General features: G+C 37.4%; 1 long non-coding RNA gene across 3 annotated transcripts in view; it reads right to left on the minus strand.

Moving 5' to 3' along the window:
• Window positions 1–12,729: 12,729 nt before the first annotated feature.
• The window catches only part of LOC123619261 (uncharacterized), a 95,627-nt gene continuing 84,689 nt past the window's right edge, over window positions 12,730–23,667 (minus strand). For all 3 annotated transcript variants that reach the window (XR_012511163.1, XR_006727813.2, XR_006727812.2), the window contains one exon: window positions 12,730–17,338. This is a non-coding gene — a long non-coding RNA (uncharacterized LOC123619261). The remainder of the gene's footprint in view (window positions 17,339–23,667) is intronic.

A 23,667-nucleotide genomic window follows, 5' to 3' on the forward strand; every position in this document is an offset into this window, starting at 1 on the left:
CCTTTCAACCCAGTTCCATGCTCTCATGTCCTTTCTTCAGGTTAGTAAAGATCACCAACCCCAAATTTTATCTGTATTTCTCTCTTCGGTGCAAGTCAATTTATCAGAATCATCTGAAAAATAAATGCAAGGCCAGATAAGGGACTATGTTATTACATAGGTATCTCTCTCTCTATCTGCTATCTGTCTGTCTATCTGCCTAATTTTCACTCTCTTTTACCGCAGAAAATATGGTGTCTTTGATAACCTCAATTAAAATAATAAGATACTTTCAGGGCTTCCTTCAGTGACAAAGAATAAAACTACTTTCATACCCATGACAAGAGCTTACATCTTGCACAATTTGATGTAGAATGATGAATTAAAGAAGAAGGTAAATTTTAAACATTTCAATTGTGTTCTCCTTTGCCAATAGCTTATATAAAAGCATGCAGTATATAATGGTGCTATTAAAGGTTGAGTTCTGTTGGGGGACACGGCAGGCTGGTGTCGCAGGTGGTAAAAGAATTTACCGGAGACAAAGGACATTTAAGAAACAAAGGAAGTTTAATAGATACACTGCTATAGGCAACAGCAGGCCACGCAGAGGAGAGGTGCCTGTGTGAGCACTGAGGGTGAACGGGCAGGGCCTTTTATTGAGGAAGGGGCTGTGAACACAAGGGACAGGGGAACAGATTTTTGATTGGCTATAGGTGAGGTAAGGGACTTTGGTATACAGTAAGGTAGTGGAATTTACAACTCTGATAAGGAGGAAACATGGCTGAGACAAGTCAGCCTGAGCTGTTGTGAGGTTAGCCATTTCTCAGGGCTATTAATTCTGTGAGGGCAAACACACATCAGAAAAGGATGTACTTTATCTTCTGACAAGGAGCAGGCGGATGCCTGAGGGCTGAAAGTTTGGGGGGGGCAGGGTCACAGGGCCTCAGCAGGCACCAGTTGGCACTGTAGCTTCCTTTAAATGATTTGAGTAAATGTAGTTTATTTGTGAGGTCATTCAGGAAATACTGTTAGGGGAGTATGGAACTAAGATTGGAAAGGGAAGAAATTCAATTAAGTATGTTATTGAGCAGGTCAATACTGCGGACAACAGAGGCTCCATTCTGCTGGAGAACTCTGGGAGACAATTTAGAATACTCTTTACTGATGTCACTTTTAGTGGGGAGAGGAAGTTTATGCCCATCTTAGTCCTGCTGCCAGGGACTTCAACTCCACTGCACTCTCAGCCTGCCCTGTTCATGGATGCTTGTAACAGATACGTATCCATAGCGTTTACTACTACTGATAGTTAATAAAATTAAGTTGAATTCACCTACAGAAACATTTGATGGTGGATTTTCAAAGCTAAAACACTTAAAAATTATCATTAATAATAATTTAAATATCAAGGCTATGATATTCCAAATTTATCTGAATCATATGCAAAGGAAAAAGTATGACTTGGTCTTCCCACGTTCCTCTTCTTTTGTTTTTTAATGTATGAGTATCACTCTGGCCAGTGTGTTGAATGCTGCCTCTATGGAATTGAAGTCTGCATGATTACTTGGGCTTGGGTGATTATTTTTGCTCCAAAATAAATTATTTACTAGTTGGCATTACTCTTAAAGATCTGAAGATACCTAAAAGAAATATCAAAATGCAAACTATGCTTCATATATTATGTTAGTTACAAAGGTACAGAAATCACAGAAAAATTCACATGTAACATCCTCTGAAACGCAGGATGACATCTCTTTTTTGTTCATGAATTTACGACTTTGTGTGATTACATCAGCTGAAAAGTTGCCACTTCCGTCTGGATGAAATGAAAACAAAACTTCAGTTGTGTAACCTTCTTCCCACTTGAATTATACCATTTTCTTAGAATTACATAATTTAAAAATTCTATGCATCATTAAAAAAATAACATCTTGATTATTTCTGCAAAATAGTAGTAGAGTGATCTTAAACATAAGATTCAGTAGATTGTTTCACATGGATATTTATACTATATGATGGAGAAGAATTATCTTCTCTAACCATGTAATTGGTGAAATGTTGCTTGTTTTAGTTTAAAAGGTCACTTTCTTATACTTCCGTGTTACTTGTTTTCATACCTTCTCTTTCAAAACGAAGTTGAGTTTCGTCTCATATTTATCTTGGGCACAGTGACAGTGATATAATAGGAGGTTCTTAAAATAACTGTTTTATTGTTATTGATTTTCAGGTTCATAGACATTGTAATAGGATACTAAAATTAAAATGTTTTTGTTTTATTTTTTGGCTGAGACCTTAAAAGGTTGAGGACAAAACAATAGTGGCAAGTATTTTTACGTTCTTTAGTGAAGTGCAAGACTATTTTTTCAGACTTGCATTAGGAGATGGTTGAAGCCCCTAAGATGCCACAGATTGTATTTGAATGAAAGTAGGGTTAAAGAATATGCCTTTTCTGGTGACATCTTACAAGTGTCACTCAGTCCGTCTTGCAATTACAGTATGAAATCTCTTTTCTACTAGTTGCATGTTATTACTTTCATTTGACAGATATGGAAACTATGGGTTTAAAAGGTTGAATAACTTTTAAATTTCTAAAATAATCATAAATATGAAAGCAGTAAGGTTCCTTTGTGTGTATTACTATTCAAAGACTTACGCCATTTTTTTAATCGTGTACTTTTTTCTTTCTTTTAATGCATTTGTTAAAAAAAGATAACTTCTAAAAATAATGTTTAGTAACTGAATGATGCTCTGTAACCTAAGAGCTAAGGCTAAATGGATTATACGGTGATATATCCACTGAACCTGAACACAAGTGCCCTCAGACGTAGATAAAAAGAGGTTTAAATTTCATATAATAGATAACATACATAGGACACATGTCCTGCTTATAATAAATTTGTGGAATTTATCACAGGGACACCCAAGCCTGTTAAGACCTACTAAATATAACTTTAAAGTAATGCTAATTCAGATGGGGGGAGGGGGAGGTATGCATCATCTGTCGACGATTTGATCGCCTGTGATATGTGTAACCAATTGTTCTTATTTACATTAATTTGCATTGTGAAAAGCAATTTTACAGTTTCAGTCAGACTTAATAGGCAATTTGCAACTGAGTGCCTAATGGCATAGTTACTTAAGCCTGCCCCAGGGGGGCTTTCTACAACTGATATGAGATTAAACCTTTTAAATGTTCAATTGAACATCTTAAAAAGTCAAAAAGTCTTTAGCTATTAGACCCAGTTTGCATTTACTTTGTCTTATTGAATGCTTCTGAAGACTACCTTGTTGCATTCAGACTATTTCTCTCTGTAGGCAAGAGATTAGGTTCTGTAAAATATTGTAGCATAAACCAGATGAGTTTTTCTTCAAGACAATAATTGAAACAATATAGACACCGGGTAGGTCACAAGTGTAATAAACATGACTCATGAGACTTGAAACATTTTTTTCCCTTGAATAAGGTATATATTAATATACATAAAATTATATTTCATTTCAGGCTTCAGAAAATAAAACCTCTGCAAAAATAACTTCTTAAGTTTCCAGACCTTTCTCATTTACAAAGAATTTTCATGACTCTATCTCATTTAGTCATTTGTGTGTCTTCTTTTATGGTTTTGTTGACTCCTTTGTTCTTAGTGAGCCTAGCAAATTTCCTGACACATAGTAGGCATTCAATAAATATTTATTGGAGTTTTGAATTGCTGAGAGTTAGAGCAAGCAGGTATTATGCCAAGGTCATGTCTTGATGAGTAGAAAGTTCAGTTATTGACTGTGTGTGCATGCCATGATATTAAATCAGCATAATTGGTGATTTATACTTACCCAGGAATGTCTTCTTCATTTGAAGAAAGTACATTCCACCCCTTTTGCAGTTGACTGTGCCAACATAAAGCACACAATTAGGGTCTTTGGGTTTGGGTGTAGACAGGTCGTTCTGTGTTCGGCTTTTCTGTGGTTTGCAAAAGGAAGAGAACTTGATGGATAAATCTAGCATCATATTTTTTAAAGCTATGCAAATGATCTCTCCAGAAATTGACATGATATTTTTAGAAAAGCCTCAAAATGGACTAGGTAACTTGTACTGGCTTGCGGTACTCTGCACTGCTTAAAACAGCACTCATGGGAGAGAGGAAAGAATCACAGGCTTGAGTAGGATTGACTAGAGAAGATATTCATATGCTCCAAAGAGTAGATGCTGTCTTATCTGAAAAGTATGCATATAAATTTCAAACAGAATGGGTAGAATACAAAGTCCCTGGACTTGCCTTTGTCTACACAACTCCAAGAAAAAGCGGGCTGCTTCAGATAGCTAGGAACACATGATGTTTGGGGTTCTCAGTCACCTTCCTGTGTACCTCTGGAGGTAATAGCAAAAGAAAAAAATGTTTTTGCAAAAGTTGTCATGGATGCCATAATTCTCCTAAGTCAGGAAATTGAGTGTATGAAGTAGAATATGAGGTTTTGTTACCCAACCAAACTTGGGTCCACTCACCTGTGCACGATAAAGCCCACCTCCCGACGTCCGATTGTGGTGAAGGAAAGTGCAGCGTTTATTGCAGACAGCCAGCAAAGAGTTCCAGACAGCTAGTGCTCAAGACACCTGAACTGCCCCTGCCCTCCCATGGGTTTCAGGAAAGCATTTTTAAAGGCCAGGTGAAGGGGTGGGATCTCAGGGTATGAGATCAGCTTGTGCATTACTCTTTCATTGGTTTTTTGTGAGGTAACAGGGCGGTGTCACAGGGGTTAACATATAAACCCTCCGTCTGTGTTCTCATGGTCATCAAGTAGTTCATGTCTTCCATGTGATGGAGGTTTAGCATCTGTAAAACAACTCTGGAAATGTGCATCAGACACTGTTACCTAGGCTCTTTAGAGAGGAGCCAAAGTAGAGGATTTGGGAGATGGCTCTGTCCCAGAGAGGCCCCACAGGGTCCTGCTGGTTATAGTTTAAGAACAAAGGTCTACTTTAGAAAATATAGGGAAGGGTTCACATTCTGCCACCATGGAGAAAGTCACTCTCCTGGAGAAACCTGTACCTCATCTGCTAGATGAGATTATTAGCATCCATTCCACCAGGACATCTGAGAATTAAATGAGATATTTATGCCAAGCACTTGGTGAACAGTGAGAAGTAAGACATATACTTTTTTCTTGTACCTAGCACATTGCCTGGTATAAAATCAAGTCTCGTTAAAGTGTTTGATAAACGAAAGGACAGAATAAAGGAGTTTTCTCATCCTCTGCTTTACATAAGTACACACAGATCACTGTGGGCTCAGAAGATTTGTGAGATGTCAGTTTCGGGAGTCAGTCTAATAGCGACAGGGATAGAATGAGAACTAGAAAAGTAGGTAGGAGTTACTCCAGGAACAGTGTGGGAATAGTGTTGGAGTTATGGGCAAGATGGCAGCTTTGCTAGTGAAACAGACTGTTGTAATTAATCCATTACATGCTTTCACAGTTGTACCTCGTGTTTTTCTAAAAAGAACTTAGGAATCATTGTATGTATATAGACTTTTAAGCTGATGTCTGTTAATTCATCAAGAGAACTATGATTAGAGAGTTCCATTTTTTCCCCCAAATCATATTTATGGAAAAATTGTTGGCACCTAAAAGAAATGGTTGTGTGGTCACTTAAAATGAGTCGGAGCTAAACATGTACTGGCAGCAGAAACTTGGCCTCAATCTGCCCCTGAAATGCTCTCTAGAATGCATATCTAGTGCTCACAGGAATCTGGAATGTGCCCTGGACGGACGGACCTGTATCTTTAAAGACCAGCATTGCTCCTGGAGAGGGCGTTTCGTCCAAGTCCTAAATGTCCACAGCCCACCAGAGCATTTCTGCTTCCCTGTGCTTTCTCCCAGATGTGTTTTTAAACCTTTTGTTTCTGAATAAGATAGTTATTCTGGTTCTTCAGAACATAGCAACAACACAACTGGAGTTTGGATGAAAACAGCTTTGTTGAAGTTCCCTGGTTTATTCTTTTAGGAAGAGGTCCTAAGCGACCTCCCTGTTAGAGGACTTGGGTTTGAGTCACTCTAGGTCATATGACAGCTCTGCTATCAGTTTGATTGTTCACAGGATATACTAGAAGTCAAAGCGTGGCACATGGCCCTCAATACACATTTTTTTTTTTTTTTTGAGGGCAAAGCCATATTAGAGAGAGAGGAATAGTTTAAAACTAAGTTCAAATGAATATCACATAAAAACACAATAATGAAAAAGTGAATTTCAATACAAATATTGGAAGATGTTCCCTTATTTATTTAAGTTACCTTTCAATGAGATGGTCTAATGAAGTCAAAGAATTTTTCTGATTCTCTCTCTAACTCTTCAGTTGTAGTTCCTGGATCAGCAACAACAGCATCGCCCCGGAAGATTGTTGGAAATTCAGAATCTCGGGCCCCATCCCAGATCAGTTAAATCAGGAACTGCATTTAATACCATTGCTAGGGGAATTAGAGGTGCATTAAAGTTTGCCAACCTCTACCATAGAGCAACTTCTCTTACTTTACAGGTAAGGAAACCGAGACATAAAGAAGTTAAACCACAGCCTGAAACTCATGGCCAGTTAGTGCCAGAAGTAGAACCAGCTAGGGCCCTTAACACCCATTAACAGTCCAGTGGGGGTGCCCTCTTCACCTGTTGTGTTCCCTGGGCCTGTGTCAGAACTCATTCTACAGGGTTAGTGACTGGAATAATAATATAGAGACAATTTAATTCTTTGAAACAGGAGAGAGGATTTTGCTATTCCAATCGATCGAGACCTGTAGCTCCAGAGGGATGGGTAGCAAGTGCAAACAGTATGCAACAAAAAGATTTAAGGCAAGCACAGGTTGTAGCTGTGTAAAGCCACCGTGCACACGGAGTTCAGTCCAGAGCTCCCTTACTTGCATGAAGAAACAGCAAATCTTTCAAAGAGACTTGCAGTGGTTGACAGTGCTTGCCCTGCCCAATATTTCTCTTTGCAGTGCCATTCATTGAGAGAAACAGGGGATTTCAGTCTGTGCCCGCAGAGCTAAACCTTCACTGCTGAGTGATTAGAGAGGAGTGTGGGATCACTTACTTTAAATGCCTTAATAGAATGAAATCAAGGATGTCATTCCTCTTTTTAAAATGCTGATATCCACAGAGAGATGTAAATCTAGTGTTTTGACATATTGAAATTAACAGCTACAATGGTTATTCACTAGTTATTTGCATATGACTATTTCCTGTCCTGGGACCTTTTTAAGAGCTTCAAGTATTTCCTGAGGAAAATTGGAAACCTGAGGAAGTGGAATTTGGGAAATAGTCGAGTTTGCCCCTGTGTTTTTAGTGCTTTTTTACTAGTATGGAATGAGAGAATTTACTTGCGGAAAATGTTTTTGCGTTTAATTAATTTATTCATTCATTTATTTTCATTTTGCAGTTTTTCTCCAAAGGATTTTGGGCAGTTTCCAGGGACAGATTCATTAGAAGATAACAAAATATTTAAGTAATTAGGGTCATAAAGAAAATTGAAGCTGGCAAAATAAAATAAAGCAGGCATAGGGCAATACCCAAAATATTGGCTATCAAGTATTATAAATTAAATAAAATTGTGAAATGTAAATATGTTTTTCAGTTCCTTATAATCACAAAAGAAATGATATGATCAGGAAGAGGATTCATGCTGTCTGTAGCAAGCAAGGCACTCTAAACTCAAAACACCGTTTCCTGATCCTGTGGCTAGAATGTTCTGTAATTTTTTTTTTTTCTGTGAAGAAAAGCATTATGAGGTCAAATATTTTTTCCCAAATCATACAACTCTTTGGATAGGCAGGTTTCAAATAATCAATCTTCATTTTAAAATTTGTCATAAAATACAATTTAGACATGGAATTGATGTCTAGAATGAACGATATAATAATTTTTGAAGGGCTAGGGATTTTGACTGGTGTGGATAGGACTTTCACTGCTAAACATAGAAAATACATGTTACAAATTAGCTGTGAGGTGCTATTGATATGTGGTTAGCAGCCTATGGAAGAGGAAAAGATATACTGAAGACACACATGGCAATGAGAAAACACATATAAACGAATGCATCAGACCTAACCACCTGAGCAGTGTGAACATTCATTCTTCAGGACAATGAGGTGACATGCAGCCATTAATTGGCTAGTTGGCTTTCACATGCTGTCAATTAATCTTTAAAACCATTAAGGGCTGGCATGGCACTGGAGAAAAGCCATCACAGTAATCTTTCAAACTGGGAAGCAAAGATTATTCTACTAATTAGTATCTTCTCTTTGCTGAAAGCAGTTGAAATCTGTGTTGGCACAAGCATGCGACTTTTCAGTTCTCCGGGGGCCTCCTTTCAATTGCTTTTATATTTCCTTTTCCCCTTTCACATTTTCCTCTTTGATCTTTCCTTAAACGTGTTTTGTTTCATTTTGTTTTGTTTCTAGTGCCACACCTGGTATTTTTGGTCAGCTAATAAGGAATTTAATGATCACCAGGGATTCTTACTGAAAAGCATGCAGATACTAGAAATTCTGTAAACATCCTGAAATTTTATATGAAATTCTTTAGTGTATGTACATGTATTACATCATTCCTTAAACATTTATTACATGAATATTATGTGCAAAGCAGGAAAGAAATACACACGTGGCCACTGCCCTCAGTTTAATTTCTGGCTGAGGTTGCCAGGAAACAAGTGACCATTTAGCCACAGTGTAATACGGGCAGCAAAGATGAAGGCTGGTGCTGTGCGAGCACGTAGCTAAGGCGAGTAGGGAAATCTGTCCTTAGGAGGTGCTTTTTGAACTGGGATCTGATGGAGGAAGGGCTGTGTAAAGGAGGAGGGGGAGCGAAGAGCTGATGGGTACATCAGTTAGAGAAAGGCAGCATCTCTGAAGGCTCTGGGAAGGGTCATACCGTGTTCAGGGGGATGGAGGGAGGCCAAGTAGGCTGTAGATAGTGTCTCAGGAGAAAGGAAAGAAAGAAATCATCCCACTGAAACCAGCCCCGTTCATTGCAGATTTTCTGTTACAGAAAGCAAAGCCTGATGCTTTCCAGGAACTCACAGCTAGACATTGCCGACTAGGCCGCAGCCCAGGATGTTCAGCTCCTAGGCTGCCTGTGCTTCCCTGTTCTGTGCAACCTACTCAGAGCGGCTCCTTGAATTCCTCCAAACCTCTTTTCTTCCCTCCCCCTCACTACACACAGAATATCTTTAGTGTAAAATGATGAATAGAGAAACGGTATCTGCTGATGCAGGAAAACAGATGTAGGGCGTGAGGAGGGCCGTGTCCCAGTCTTCGGCTGAGTCCCTGGGACGTGCCCAGCCAAGTGTGGGTCCTTGGCTTTGCGCAGGAAAGAATTCAAGTGCGAGGCACCATTGAGTGAAGGTAAATTTATTCAGAGAGATACATTGAAAGGCAAGAGAAAGGCCACAAGGTGTGGGGGTTTGGGTGCTCAGATTAAAAGTAGGTACACACTCCATAGACAGAGTGCGGGCCATCTCTGAAGAGGGAGAGAGAAGGGCCGCGAGGTACTGTGTTGCTGGTTTTTGTAGGCTCAGTGGCTTCATATGCTAATAAGTGGAAGGACCAGTCTAACTAGCCTGGGAAAGGGGCTGGGATTCCCAGGAAATTGGCCATTTCCCACTTTTTGACCTTTTGTGGCTAGCCTTGGGACTGCTATGGTACCTGTGGGCATGTTATTCATTATCCTAACATATTACAATAAGCATATAATGAAGCTCAAGTTCTACTAGAAGTCAAATCTCCCACCATCTTGAGCCTCAAGGCCTCCTGGGGGTTGAATCTTTCACCATTTTGATGTTAATTGCTGTAGCATTCCTTGAATGGCTGTGCCCTGCCCCCTTCCTGTCTCACTGCCTCAAGGAATGTGAAGCACACTTGGCTCCGTAAGAAGTCTGTGAGGAGGGAAGTGTCCTCCTTAACGTGCATGCTGTTTGGGTAAATGCAGTGATTTGGTGGGAATGCAGAGACCAAGAGCGAAGGCTCTGTCCTGCTTTGTATTATAATGGCCCATATGATGGCCTGTAAAATCTCAGTTAACAATATAAGGCAGAGAGAAATGCTCATCAATTTTATCAACAGTCCTGGTGGGACCTTGTTTTGTGTTCAAGATTAGGAAGATTAGCTCTCTGGTAGTAAGGGCTGATCCTGGGTATTCAGGCCACTGAGTCACGTTGCCCACTGGCACATAGGAAGATCTGGAACTGGTCCTGTACTGGCAGGAGCTTGGCATAGCCTTTTAATGCCTGTCATTTCAGAAGCAGCAGCTCATAGTCGGATCCCCATAAATGCAAAGCCTACCGACTATACGGCTTTCATCGAATGAGATCCATTAAAAAAAAAAAATGGCGCAGCCATTTAAGCCTGAAGCCCCATTTCAGGAAATAGAAACTGTAACTTTTTTCCCTTAACAAAAGACAACCTAATCTTAAAAATCACCGAATTCCTTAAGAATTGATTTATTTTGCTCCTTTTTATTGTTGTAGTTTTCAGTGAAAGGGAGACACAATGAACAGCCTTCTTGCTACCTGAGCTTTTGTGGGAGTATTTTTATAGGGAGTAAGTCAGTCAGTCTTGCCCACATAATTGTTAAGAGAATCAAGTAATGTTTGATGGAAAGACCTTACCCCAGAATGTGCTTCACATTGAAATCTTGAAGTTACTAGGGGTGATTTACAGATCTTAGTGACAATTTTAGGGGCAGCATGTTTAAAACAGAATATGAAAGTGAAATGAAGTTACACACTAGAATACCATACAGCAGTTTGAAATGAATGAGATACAGTGGCTTGCAACTATATGGATGGACATACACAATGTAACAGTCAATGAAAAAAGTAATGAAAGATTAAATACTGCATGCCAGAGCTAAAAAATCAAAAACAAAAATCAATTTTATATATACAAATAAAAATACATAAAAATAGATGCTGGGTAAAGATGAGCATGGGACTCAGGATGGTGGTCACTTTGGGTTAAAGAAAAGACCAGTATTATGATGGGGAAACCATATTGTTAGACATAAGTTGTTGCCAAAGTACTAGGTGTTCTTTTGGATAGTGAATTCTCTGGAATTTATTTGCTTTTAAAAAATAATCAAATAACTATAATGGATTGATTGCAAAAATGTCCTCAATTCTGTCTCTCTATTCCTGCCCCTTGCAGTGTGACTTTGAAGTTGCCCTTTTCATGAGTGAGGGAGAAAGATCCCAGAGAGAAAACAGAGGGACATTTCTGACCCTGATTGGTCATTTTAATTGTCCCTTTGGAGGGAGAAGAGATAAACAAGCATTGTCTGTCTGCCATACTGAAATGCAAGGGCCCCCCACAGCATCTGGGGAGAACTATCAGGTCTCAACTACCTGTTAACTTCCAGTTGAGGAAAGCCTCTGTGGGGGTAACTAAAGCCTCGATGTTCCAAATGAAGACGTTTTCTCAGATCATTTGCCTTATCTTTCAGACCCGTGTGGCCTTTAAGAATTAGGATTTATTGGGTGAAAGTGATGTGTGACTGTGACAGAGGGAGTGAACCAGGATTGCATGGTGTTGGGAAAGACCTAACAAAGGCGTGATTTCAGGGTGGGTCTGTGTTATATCCCAGGTCTTCAAAGTTGATCCTGGTCTCCCAACTGAGATGACTCCTTTTCTTCACAATTTCAGCTGAGGAACTTGTAGAGGGAAAAAATACCTTGCCTGCATTGAAAATTTACCTAATCAGGATAGAAGACAGGGTTGTTCTTAGTTATTTGTAGTTTTGGAAGTCTCTCCTGTTCCCCGTCTATTTGTGATTACAGCTAGTTCAATATCCTTCTGCCAATGTGCCCATCAGTGCTTTCACCATTAGTACCTTCCTTCTTCAGCAGTAATTATAGAATTTTGAGTCTTGGGGATGCCTGTCTTAAAGTATTATGTTCTCCAGACTTATGTGCATTTTATTGAGAATCTTTGATCAGAGATCCTGGCCAGTGTACCTTTTGCAATTGAAATGTCAGAGATACTGGTATCTTTACTCTGTTTACATCTGAAGTCAGCCTATGAACGGACCTGGGATGTCATGTTCTAGCTGGGGTGCTTAAAAGTCACGTTGTTGCTATTTGTACTAAAACAGTATTAAGGGTGTCACTTCTGAATGAAATGTGGAACTTTTATTTCGTTATCCAAACTGGCCTCAGTGCCGCACTGTTCAATAGGAAGACGGGGAATCAGCACAGTGTTTTGGCGAGGCTCCAGAGAGAAAGACAATAATTCATTCTGTTAGATCCCTGCTGCTGGTTCAACCAGACATGAAGTCAGCTCATTATCCATGCTGACGGAGGGGAAGAGTGACCAAGTGATCGAAAACTAGGGGGAAAAAAAGTGGATTGCCTTGATAATACAGAGACAATCGTTTTAAGGCAAAATTTTTAAATTACCCTACTTAGTTCTTTCAGAATCCAACTGTTTCCCTCTTCTTTGAGCCAATTGGATGGGGAGTAAAGCATCACTTTGTATAATGCAAAAATAATCATGTTAATGGCTAGTAATACTCAGCATCTATTGAACACCTATTTTTGTCAGGTACAGAGCTAGGAAGAGTATCTGATTACTTCTACTTCATTTCTTCAATGTCTGTGTATGTGCATTTCTTACTTGAGTAAGCTAACAAAATTTACTCATTTAAACATGTTAAACAAAATCATTTTATTGAACAACTACATTTTCTGTAGTAAATGAACTTGTCCATTTACTGTGGTACCACATACATTATATTTATTTAAAAAAATCAAGTGATATTAAAAGATTATAATAGTGGGTGATTAAAAAAAAAGAATTTTAATAAAAAATCATGACCATCTGCCTTTCTCCTTCCACAAATCTAGTGTTCTTCTCTACAGATAAAACCACTCTGTAATCTTTTAGATGTTTCTTTGGGTATTTATAATAAAAAAATTTAAAAATAAACATAACACTCTTTTTGACTTTCTATTTTGGAGGATTAAGATTTCACATTGTTACCTTTTATATTAGTCACCTATTACTTTGTAACAAGCTGTCTCAAAATTTAGTAGCTTAAAACAACGAACATACATTATCTCACAGTGTCTGAGGATCAGGCATCTGGGAGCCATGTAGCTGGTGGGTTTTGGCTGAGGGTCTCTCTAGAAGGTGCAGTTGAGACACTGACTGGGGCTGTGTCATTTAAAGCTTTGACTGGGGCTGGACAATCTGATTCCAAGAAGCCTCATTCATGGGGCTGTTGGAAAGAAGTATCAGTGCTTTGCCACATAAGCCACTCCACAGGTATCCTCAGAGCTTGGCAGCTGGCTACCCCCAGAGCATGCACAAGGGTTCTTGAGTTATAAAAGATACTGTAACTTTTTATAACTTTATCTTGGACAGGGCTTACTCTAGTTTCTGCCACATTCTATTGGTCATACAATTAAACATTAGGGCAATGTAGGAGGGAGCTACACGAGGGAGTGAACGCCAGGAGGCAGAGCAATTAGAGTTCCTCAGGCTGAATATTATGGTCTGCAGCACTCTATCCCTCTGTGCCTCCTGCTGCCCCCAGTTTCTCTTACTTACCCGGACTCTCCAATGTGGTTATACTACAATTTTATTTAGACCAATGCTCAATTTATACCATAGGGCTATGAGAGGTAGTATTTTGAGACTTCACACATCTGAGAATATATATCCTAACTCAGTTTGTCAGGGCATAAAATTCTAGGATAAAAATAATTTTCCCCACTGAATTTCAAACACATGGCTCAATTTTTGTTTATCTCTTATGGTTGCTTTTGGAAAGTCAGACACCACTCCTAGTCCCAATTCTTACAGATTTCTTTCAGGAACACTTTAAGGTCTTCACTTTACTTTCGGTGTTTTGAAATTTTTCAGTGGGGTACCTTATAAGGTTGCAGATAAAACACAGAACGCCCAGTGAAATTTGAATTTCAGATAAATAACAAATACTTTCTTCATAGAAGTATGTCCCCAGTATTGCGTATAACATATTATAATGAAAAACCGTTGTTTATTTGAAATTAAAATTTTATTGGCCATCCTGCATTTTTCTTTGCTGGAGCTGCCAAACCTACTACCTCAGAGTGATCCATCCTTCTTTTTTCCTTCCTTCCTTCCTTTCCTTCCTCCCTCCCTTCCTCTCTCCCTCCATATGTACCCCGACTCTCTCATCTGTCTGTTTGTCTCTTTGTCTTTCAACTGTGTGGGAAACCCTATTATTCAGCTTGGGGGATTAAATAAAGATCATGTCTGAAATATCTTCTCCTCTTCATTATCAGCTCAGTTCCTCAGACACAGGCTCTCTTCTGTGGAGAGGGAGGGGCATTCTTCTGGTCACAAATAGTGCAGATGGGACCTGGTTGTACAGTTTCCTTATTTAGATTTTTTCAACCAATGGTCTTGCTTCGGTCACATCCCAAACACTATCTTCTCTGATACATTGTAACTCTAATTTGTGCACATTTCAACGGTTGTGTGCCTTGAACTGGCTTCTATCTTTTTGTCATTCTTATGCAGGCTTTTAGATTTTAGCTTGTAGAACTTAGTCTAATTTTACTAAGTATGTTAAGACTGTACTCATTTCCTTTTTCTAAAATTTTTTTTTTCACTTTCTTACTGCTTGTGTTAGTTTGAGATCATCCAAACAGCAGACACCAAGTTGGTTTAGATGTGTCAGGAATATATTATTCTTCATAGGAAATGCCTGTGAAGAAAATGGAGAGGGACCTGGGCGAGGCTGGGAGACCTGTCAGATCATTTTGCAGGTCTGATGGTTTTGAAAGAGAGAGGGAAGGAAGAAAGGTTGAGTGGAAGAGTCTTAGATAGCAGTGCAGTTCTTAGAGAGTCCGGTAAATTTGGTAGGGTTGATCAAGAAGTCCACCCCTCCGAGAAGTCCACGTCTCCCAGGTCCTGACCTGCATTAGTATTCCTGCAAAGCCCACTTCTTGGTCGGGAGCAGCTTATGGGAAATGTGGCCTCAGGGGGAATGCAGTGATAGATATGAGAGGGCATGCTGCTGGTCATTCATGCTCCCCACAGTAGATCTGAGAGGTGCATTTTCACGGCTACTATATTCCTCCTCTCCCATTCACTCTATCCTTGTGGGTTATGTATACAACTCTCCCACCCACACACATATGGGTATTAGCACAGGATTTTATATACACTGTGTGTATGTATGTATACATATATGCTAATACACAGGAGAACATTTGTATATATATAATATGTCATATATAATATGACACGTGTCTTATATACATAAACATTCCCAAGTTAGGAAGTTTTCTCAGGTTGTTTTACCTTCCAATTCTGTGTGGCACTGTGAAAATTAGGATTCGTAGGTGGAAGTGATTTATGGCTGGGATGGGGGTAAACTATTGTAATAACTGAAGTTACAACTGTTATTCTCACTTTATTGATGAGGAAGTGATGTGCATAGAAGTGAAGCAAATTCATACAACCAGTCAGCGATGGAGCTAGAATATGAATCTAGATAGTCTGACCAAAGATCATCTATTTTCCACTGTAACATGTTATCCCCGCGCCCACAGTAGAATTTTGTTGTGCAATACCTTTGTGCATCCAGGTTCAAAGGTAGGTTTGGTTGATGTATCTAGAGATACTTTAGGAGCATCTGAACACCTAATATTTCCATGATCAGATTTTATTTGCGGAAAACATAATGAGAAACTTGATTTCTCTTCCATATAATTATATAACATATTACCCCCTAAGTCTTAGTTGTTTACAGCAACAATCACATTATTTCTAATGGTTTTTGTAAGTCAGAAATTCAGGCAAAGCACAATAGGGCTAGCTTCTTTCTGATCTCTGAGATCTACAGTGTCAGCTGGGAGAATTAAAACCTGGGGACTGGAATCATCTGAAGGGACGTCCTCTCACAGGTCTGATTGTTGATGTTGGCTGGAGGCCTGGATGAAGATGTTGCTCGGCACACCCACACAGGACTTCTCCGTTTTTTTTTTCTTTCTGTTAATAATAAGTGGCTAGTTTATAGGGCAAGCATCCTGAGAGAGTGAGGTGGAAATCATATTGCCACTTATATCTCCTCTGGGAGCGTGCATAGCATGATTTCTGCCACATTCTGTTGGTAGATGCAGTTGCAAAGTTCTACCCATATTTAACGTTTAAGAGAAAAAAAATAGAGCCCACCTCTTGATGGAGATGTGTTAATGTCACACAGTCAGAAGAGCAGGCTGGATGGGACGGCTCTGTCCACCGACAGATGTCTTTCATCTCTCCTCTGTCTGTGTAATTATTTACCTTTGATTGGCTGCACTTGCAAAATATATTCTGCCACATATCCTCAAATGAAAAAGAACTGGAAAACTGGATGAGATCTAATTTGTGTTTGCCAGAGAATGCAATGTAAATTTCTTAACATGCTAACTGATTTTAGTAACATTTTATAAATCCTATAAACACACTTCTGCTTTAAATTGGAGAAGATATCACGAAGGAAGAATCTTTGGTTAAGACTTGTCAAGTAAGGGGCAGTTTCTCTTGATTTAAAGCAGCTTTGTTTTGTCTTACAAGGTGCCGTCTCTGTAGTCTCTGCTGTGATGGTTAGGGAGTGTAAGTTTTTGAGCCACACATACTGTTTAAAAGCTCAGTAGTTACATATACTGGCTTTTTACCTTGGACAAATTATTTAACTTCTGTAAGCCTCAGTTCCCTCCTCTATGAAATGGACAATGATAACACCTACTTTACAGAAAGATTGCATAGTTAAATAAAATAATATGTACAAACTACGTGTCATAGAATACATCAGTGTTATGTTTCCCTCCATTTAGAAACAGAGCTATGAAGGACAATCCTTTTTGGATCAGTCCTTAAAGTAAGGAAACGTTTTCAAGCTATAATTCTCTCATCACATAGATTTTAAATAGATTATGCTAAAAATTTCACTTGAAAGACCTAAAAATACATAGGCTTATATTGTATTTGTGTAACTCAAGGCAAAAAAATTTGTGAACAGTCCAGAAAAAATGCCCAGAATTCCAAATTGTGTCACAGTCACTAATTCATTAAAAAAAAAAAAATCTTTACTGAGTACCCATTATATGCCGCATCAGGCCAAGGGCCGGGCAAAAACACTGAGCCCCGTAGGCACACCCTAGCACACAAACACATAACAAAACCGCATGCTTATTGTACATTCTTGTTGTATTAGAATTATTCTTCTGCCTCCTTCACCATCTTGACAATGCTTTCTCTACTCTCCATACTTGTTCCTTTAATAGCTTCCTGGCTTCACATGTTGGTTCCACGTGATGATTATCTAGGGCTTCCTTTTCATTTGTTTCAGGACCTGTGAAGGAGTCAGAGAATATGTCTTACTGGAAACCACAGAAAGTGGAGTCATAAACTGAGTATCATATAGCAGCTGCCTGCTCAGCCTCTACTGCGTTTAAAACACATTGCGTTCTAAGGGATTTATGGAGTAAGTTTGGAGCAGAAAGCCTCAACACTCAAATACTTCTCACTTAACTTTTTAAGCTAGCCTCCTGCTTTTTTTTTTTTGCATCAAGAGGTGTACAGGTACCCCAGGTAAAACTCAGAAAGCAGCTCCATCTCCGTGTGCCTAGCTGTGCCTGAAGGATGCTTACTGCTGCATTCTTAAATCCTGGCGCTTGGTGCGGTGAGGGACAGTGTTGGTATCAGATTTTTTTTTTTTTTTTGAGCTCTAACTGTGCATCATTTGCCCTAAAATAATGCATTTCCCTAGGTGTTAACATTTTTACATGCCTTTTCCTCTGTGCATATCCTCTGCACTTCTTCATCTGACATTTAGCTTTCAGCACTATTCTATAATCATCGAATGAGCGTACAATGCTCTGTCATGCAGTAACTATTTCTGAAGGAATGATGGAGAGGAGTTTCTAGAAATCTTGCCACTTAAGAAAAGAAAATGGACTAAGTGCTTTTCTTTGTCTGTTATTGTCGCAGTAGATGTGCTGTACCATTTAGGTGTTTTGAGGGAAAGGGGATAAGTGTGCATGTTATATTTCAGGGAATAGCACAGCTCTAAGTGTACTTTCTAATGGCTTTTGTGTGTGTGTGCTGGCAAATTAGGTTATATTCAGTGTTTTATTACTTCCTCTTTGACTGTTCTTTACTTTGGTAAAATTTATTTTGATTGGGATAACAAAAGAAGAGATATTCAATGGCTAACAGTGGGTAAACCAACAATGGCCCCAGGAAAAACATTTGCTTTCCACATCCATGTACTTCCCAGTCATAAGTGTGGTGTGTCAAAAACAATAGACTTAAAAATGATGGTTCCATTTAATTAAAATAAAACGGAGACTTGAAGTGGAGAATTATCAACAATGTTCACTAATTTTTATCTTTTGGAGTGATTCTTAAATGATCTGATAATTTTCTCTATTTCATATTGGTTCAAGTATCCACATCAGCAGTTTTGAAGGCAGGTCTTATGTTGAAGGAGAAGAGAGAGGAGGAAACAAAAAAAATGACCTAAAACACATGTGCTTTGAATCACATAGAACTGGTTGTCATTTGCTGCCTTATATACTTAATAGCCATGTGATTTTGAGCAGGTAACTTAACCTCTATTTTATCTTACATATATGTATGTGTGTGTATATCTATCTATCTATCTATCTATCTATCTATCTATCTATCTATCTATCTATCTATCTATCTATCTCTATCTGTAAAACAGGTTATTCAGAGTAAAATACAGAATAATACGCCTGGCATATAGTAGGCACTCAAGTAAGCTTAGTTCTCTGTCATTTTCCCTCATCTCCCATCATTTTGGTAGTTACATGTTGATAGGACCCAACCTATATTAAGAGGTCAAATGACAGTATATGAAACTAATTGGTTTCACCATAACTAGTTTTCAAGTTGACTGATGATAGATTTGATGTACATGTCAAAAAAGTCACTCCAAAGAGAAAATTCAGCTTATTTATTTAAAACTGTTTATTGAGCAATACAGCACTCAAGGCACCATGGGGAAACTCCTAGAGGTTGCAGAAATAAATAAAACACAAGGAAATAAGATTAAGTAGGGAGAAACCACAGGAGTACAAACAGCCCTAATGCAAGTCAGGATGAATTAAGTGCCACCAGAGAGATGGAGGATGAGGGAGCGGGAAGCCCTCACTGTTAATATGATTTTAGTGCTGTAACTTTAGAGACAGACGGGCCTATGAGAGACATTCAGAATCATATTGTATGTTATTTGAAAATAGGAATATCTATAAAGATTTATGGCTTTTTCAGATAAGAAGTTTAGGAAGATAATTCAGACATGGATTAAGCAGCAACTGGATGAATTGAATTCCAGTCAAGGATTGGAAACTAATGGGTTACGGACATAATCATGCTTGAGTATTCGATAATGTGTGTATTTTGTTTCACGGATGAAGACTGTGAGAATTCCCCTTTTAAAGGGCATAATGGTTTAGTGAGATCAGAGGAGAGACCTACTTGTCTGCTACAGAGGTAAGAAAAATAATCCTGCATGGCTGCACCAATCTACCCAATCTGAATCTGTGGTTGACATGCAGCCTCAGCGAGCTGAGAAGCAAAGCCCAAGCTTGTTAGGGCAGGAAACCCCAAACTTCATTGGATAATAATTGTTTGAAAATGCAAAATTGTGTTGTTTGCAAATTCTCACACTTAATCTTGGGAACCTTTAACATTAAAATTTAAGAACTTGATTAGATAAATTTATAGTATCTATAGTGTTACATTATATTTGGAAATAATCTGTGCATGTTTGGTATTTTAAGTACTTGTAACATTGAAGAGAATTTGGCATTTTATGAGTATAATTTGCCAATTTAAACTTCCTAACAGATTAAACTTGTCATTCCAATTAAAAATTTGTCACTGAGTAATTGTGACTTTTTTTATAACAGGATAACAGAATTTTCCTAAATTTGTAAAAAGTATTGGTATTTTAATGAGAAATTGATTGACTATATTATGTTTAAATTTTTATGTTTATAATAATTCCATAAGTTCTTGGGAAGGTTTGTCTATTAGAAAATCAATTTACTGAAAGGTAAAATTACAACATGCTAAATTTATAAATGCAGGATAAAATGTTTAAGGACATCTGAATAAATAAAATCCCTTTTTTTTTCTTTTTTAGCCTAAATAAAATTTTGTTCAAATTGTTGGTCTTTTTAAAGATGTAACATTTGGATTTGCTTATTTTCTCTATTATTTTTGTAGTCTTTTTCATTCATCTCTCCTATTATGTTATTATTTCCTTACTTCTTGTAAGTTTAGTCTGCTCTTGTTTTTACCTCGGTGTTTTAAGGTGAAAGGATACGTTTTGATTGGACATATTTTTTAACAGTCATTTATGGCTGTAATTTTCCCACTTATGTATGATTTTGGCTGCATCCCATAATTTTTGGAATGTTGTGTTTTCATTTCCACTTTTCTCAAAGTATTTTATAATTCCTCTTGTGATTTCTTTTCCATTTAGAAATGTGTTGCTTAATTTCCAGGTCTGTGAATTTCCAAAATTCCTTCCTTTCTGCTATTGATTTCTAATTTCATGCCATTGTAGTCAGAAACCATACTTTGTATGATTTTAACTCTTTTAAATGTACTGAAATTTCTCTTACGGCCAGCACATAGTTTCTACTGGAGAAGATCCTATGTGCACTAGAGAATACTTCCGCTCTCTTGTTTCTGGTTGGAGTGTTCTGTAGGTGTTGACCAGGTCTACATGGTTTATAATGTTGTCCAAGTCTTTCATTACCTTTTTGATCTCCCCCTGGTTGTTCTGTACTTTAGTGAAATTGGCTATGGCAGTTTCCAACTATTGTTCTGAATGATCTATTTTCCTTTTAATTCTGTAAGTTTCTCTTCATGTGCTTTGGGGCTCTGTTATTACATGCCTCTATGTGTACACCTATTGTACCTTCCTAATGGATTGGGCCACTTTACCATTAAAACAAATCCCTCTTTATTCCTAGTGACATTTTAAGTCTATTTTGTCTGACATTTGTGTACCCACACTAGCTTTCTTGTGGTTTCTGTCTCCAGGGAGCTGATTTCTCTGGAGTTTCCAGGCCCTAAATTAAATCCAGCATTGTTTCCATTTTTTTTTTTTAAACTATTCCAACACCTTTTATCAATATTTTATTTTTAAACACAGGTGAGTCCACTTTCTAAATATATCATTGCATTTCAACAGTTACACAAAACATAAGTACATGTGTCTACCATTGCACACCACATGAGAACCCTGCTGGGTGAGGAAATCTGTACTCAACCATTAAATTAATGAAAAATAGTGTTCACTCCAAAATATAACTAGTTGCATAGGATACCATGCTATAACATTTCAAGGTCATTGCAAGCAAAAGGCAAATTATAAGAGTCTGCCTTAATTGAGTGTACAATAAGGTTCAACATATCAGTGCAAAAGAATTTTAGAATTTACATGATTTAACAAAAGAAAAAGATAATCAGTTAAAAAGCAATCATACATTTATACTATAGTTCATTGTATCCATTCAGTGGACTGTTCCAGCTTCTTATCAAAGTCATAGGTCAAGCCCTTAAAATTATGGCTTTCAGTTTACATTACTCATCATCTTCTTGTGCCAGGACTGCACAGTTTCCTTATCGGACAACATACAATAAGAAATGAATATCAGTAGCTTAAAAATGAAACAAGTATTTATTTTATTTTGGATTTTTCCAAAAATCTCTTTCTTTTGATTGGATTTTTAAGCAAATCACAGTTAATATTATTGATATAGTTGGATTTACCCGCCATTTTACTTTTGCCTTCAGTAAATCTCATGCCTTTTTCCTGTTCTTCCTTTCTTCTTTTACTCTTCCTTTGTACTGAGGAAGTATTTTCTAGTGTGTAACATTTTAATTTCTTTAACATGTTTTTACTAGGATTTCTGAGTCATTTTCTTAAGTGATTTTTTTAAGACTTAACCATATGCAGCTTCCTTATTAAAATTTGCTTTTGAGTTGTATTAATTAAGGTAAGACAGAAAAACTTCTATTTGGTTCCATCCCTTCTTCCCCATTTTTGTGCTATCATGGTACATTTTACTTCTATGCATATTCCAAAAGCAATAATCTATTATTATAATAATTTATATACTTTTATGTTCTTTAAAAAAAGTTGAGAGAAAAAGGAAAACAAGTATTTATAAATTTTGTTTTATTAACTTTTTTATTTACTATTCTGGGTTCTCTTTATCTGTTCATTTGGTTTCAAGTTACTGTCTGATGTCATTTTCTTACTTCAGTACAAGTGTGCTCTTTTGTGTCTCCTTTGTGCTATTATTATTAAATACATTTCCATATACTGTATCCCAACAATACAATTATATTCATACTGTTTTGCAAAATTACTTTTTAAATTAAGAGAAATGTGATGAAATATGTGTTTATATTATATTGAAGAATTCCATAATCATCTTTACATATGCCTTTGTGTGTATATATGTATATTATATATGTTCTAATTACTCTGAGTCACATTTTTCCAGCCTTAAAAACTTCCTTTAGTATTTATTGTAAGATACATCTACCAGAGATGGATTTTCTTAGTTTTTGTTTACTTCAGAAAGTCTTTATTTTGCTTTCATCCTAAAACATATCTTTGCTGAGATTTTGGTTGTTGTTTGGTGGTTGTTTTTTTAGGATTTTGAATGTGCCATCCCACTGTATTCTGGCCTTTATTGTTTCTGGTGAAAAATTAGCTGTTACTCTAATTGGAGTTCCCTTCTATATGACAAGTCCTTTTTCTCTTTCTGACTTCAGGATTTTTTACTTGTCATTGGCTTTCTGTGTTTTTAATATGATGTGTCTGGTTGTGAATCAAGTTGTATTTATCTCTTTGTAGTTCATTTAGCTTCTTCAATGTGTAGGTTAAAGATTTTCATCACATTTGGGAAGCTTTTTTTCATTTCTTTGAATATTTTCTCTCCTTCTGGTATTCTGGGAGTTAACGGTGTCCCACACTTCTCTATAGGTCTGTTTGTTTTTCTTAATTCTTTTTTCTCTCTTTTTTAATTTTAAAAATCTCTATTGATTTATCTGTAAGTTTTCTATTTTTTTTTCTGTCAGCCTAATTTACTGTTTGAGTCCCTGTAGGAAAATTTTTATTTTTATTTTAGTTATTGTACTTTTCATTTCAAAATGTCCTTTTCTTTAGGTCTAGAATTTATTTTCTATTAATCATATCTATTTATTAATAGTCTCCTTCTAGTGAAATATTATCATGATACTTTTATTTATTTTGTTAAGCCCATGCTTAATATATTTTTAATGGGTGATTTTATGTCTTTGGTATATACAAGATTGGGCCCCTTTCATAGGAAATTTCTATTGCCTGCTTTTCCCTCCTGTATATAGATGACATTTTCCTGTTTCTTTACATGGCTCAAAATTGTTAATTGAATATTGGATAATCATTTGTATGGATTCTCCTTTCCCTCCAGAGCTTCTTATTGTTTGCTTGTTTATTTGTTTAAAGACTTTGCTTGACTATTTTCATAAAGTCTATTTCCGCCACAGTGTGAAGCCTCTGAAATCACTTCTCAGAGGGGAAAAACTCACTTATGCTCAATCACACTGGGTTGAGGATTCTTTAGCAGGCTTCTCTTTGACTGT

Source organism: Camelus bactrianus, chromosome 13 (assembly GCF_048773025.1).
Source record: "Camelus bactrianus isolate YW-2024 breed Bactrian camel chromosome 13, ASM4877302v1, whole genome shotgun sequence".
Classification (NCBI taxonomy): Eukaryota; Metazoa; Chordata; class Mammalia; order Artiodactyla; family Camelidae; genus Camelus; species Camelus bactrianus.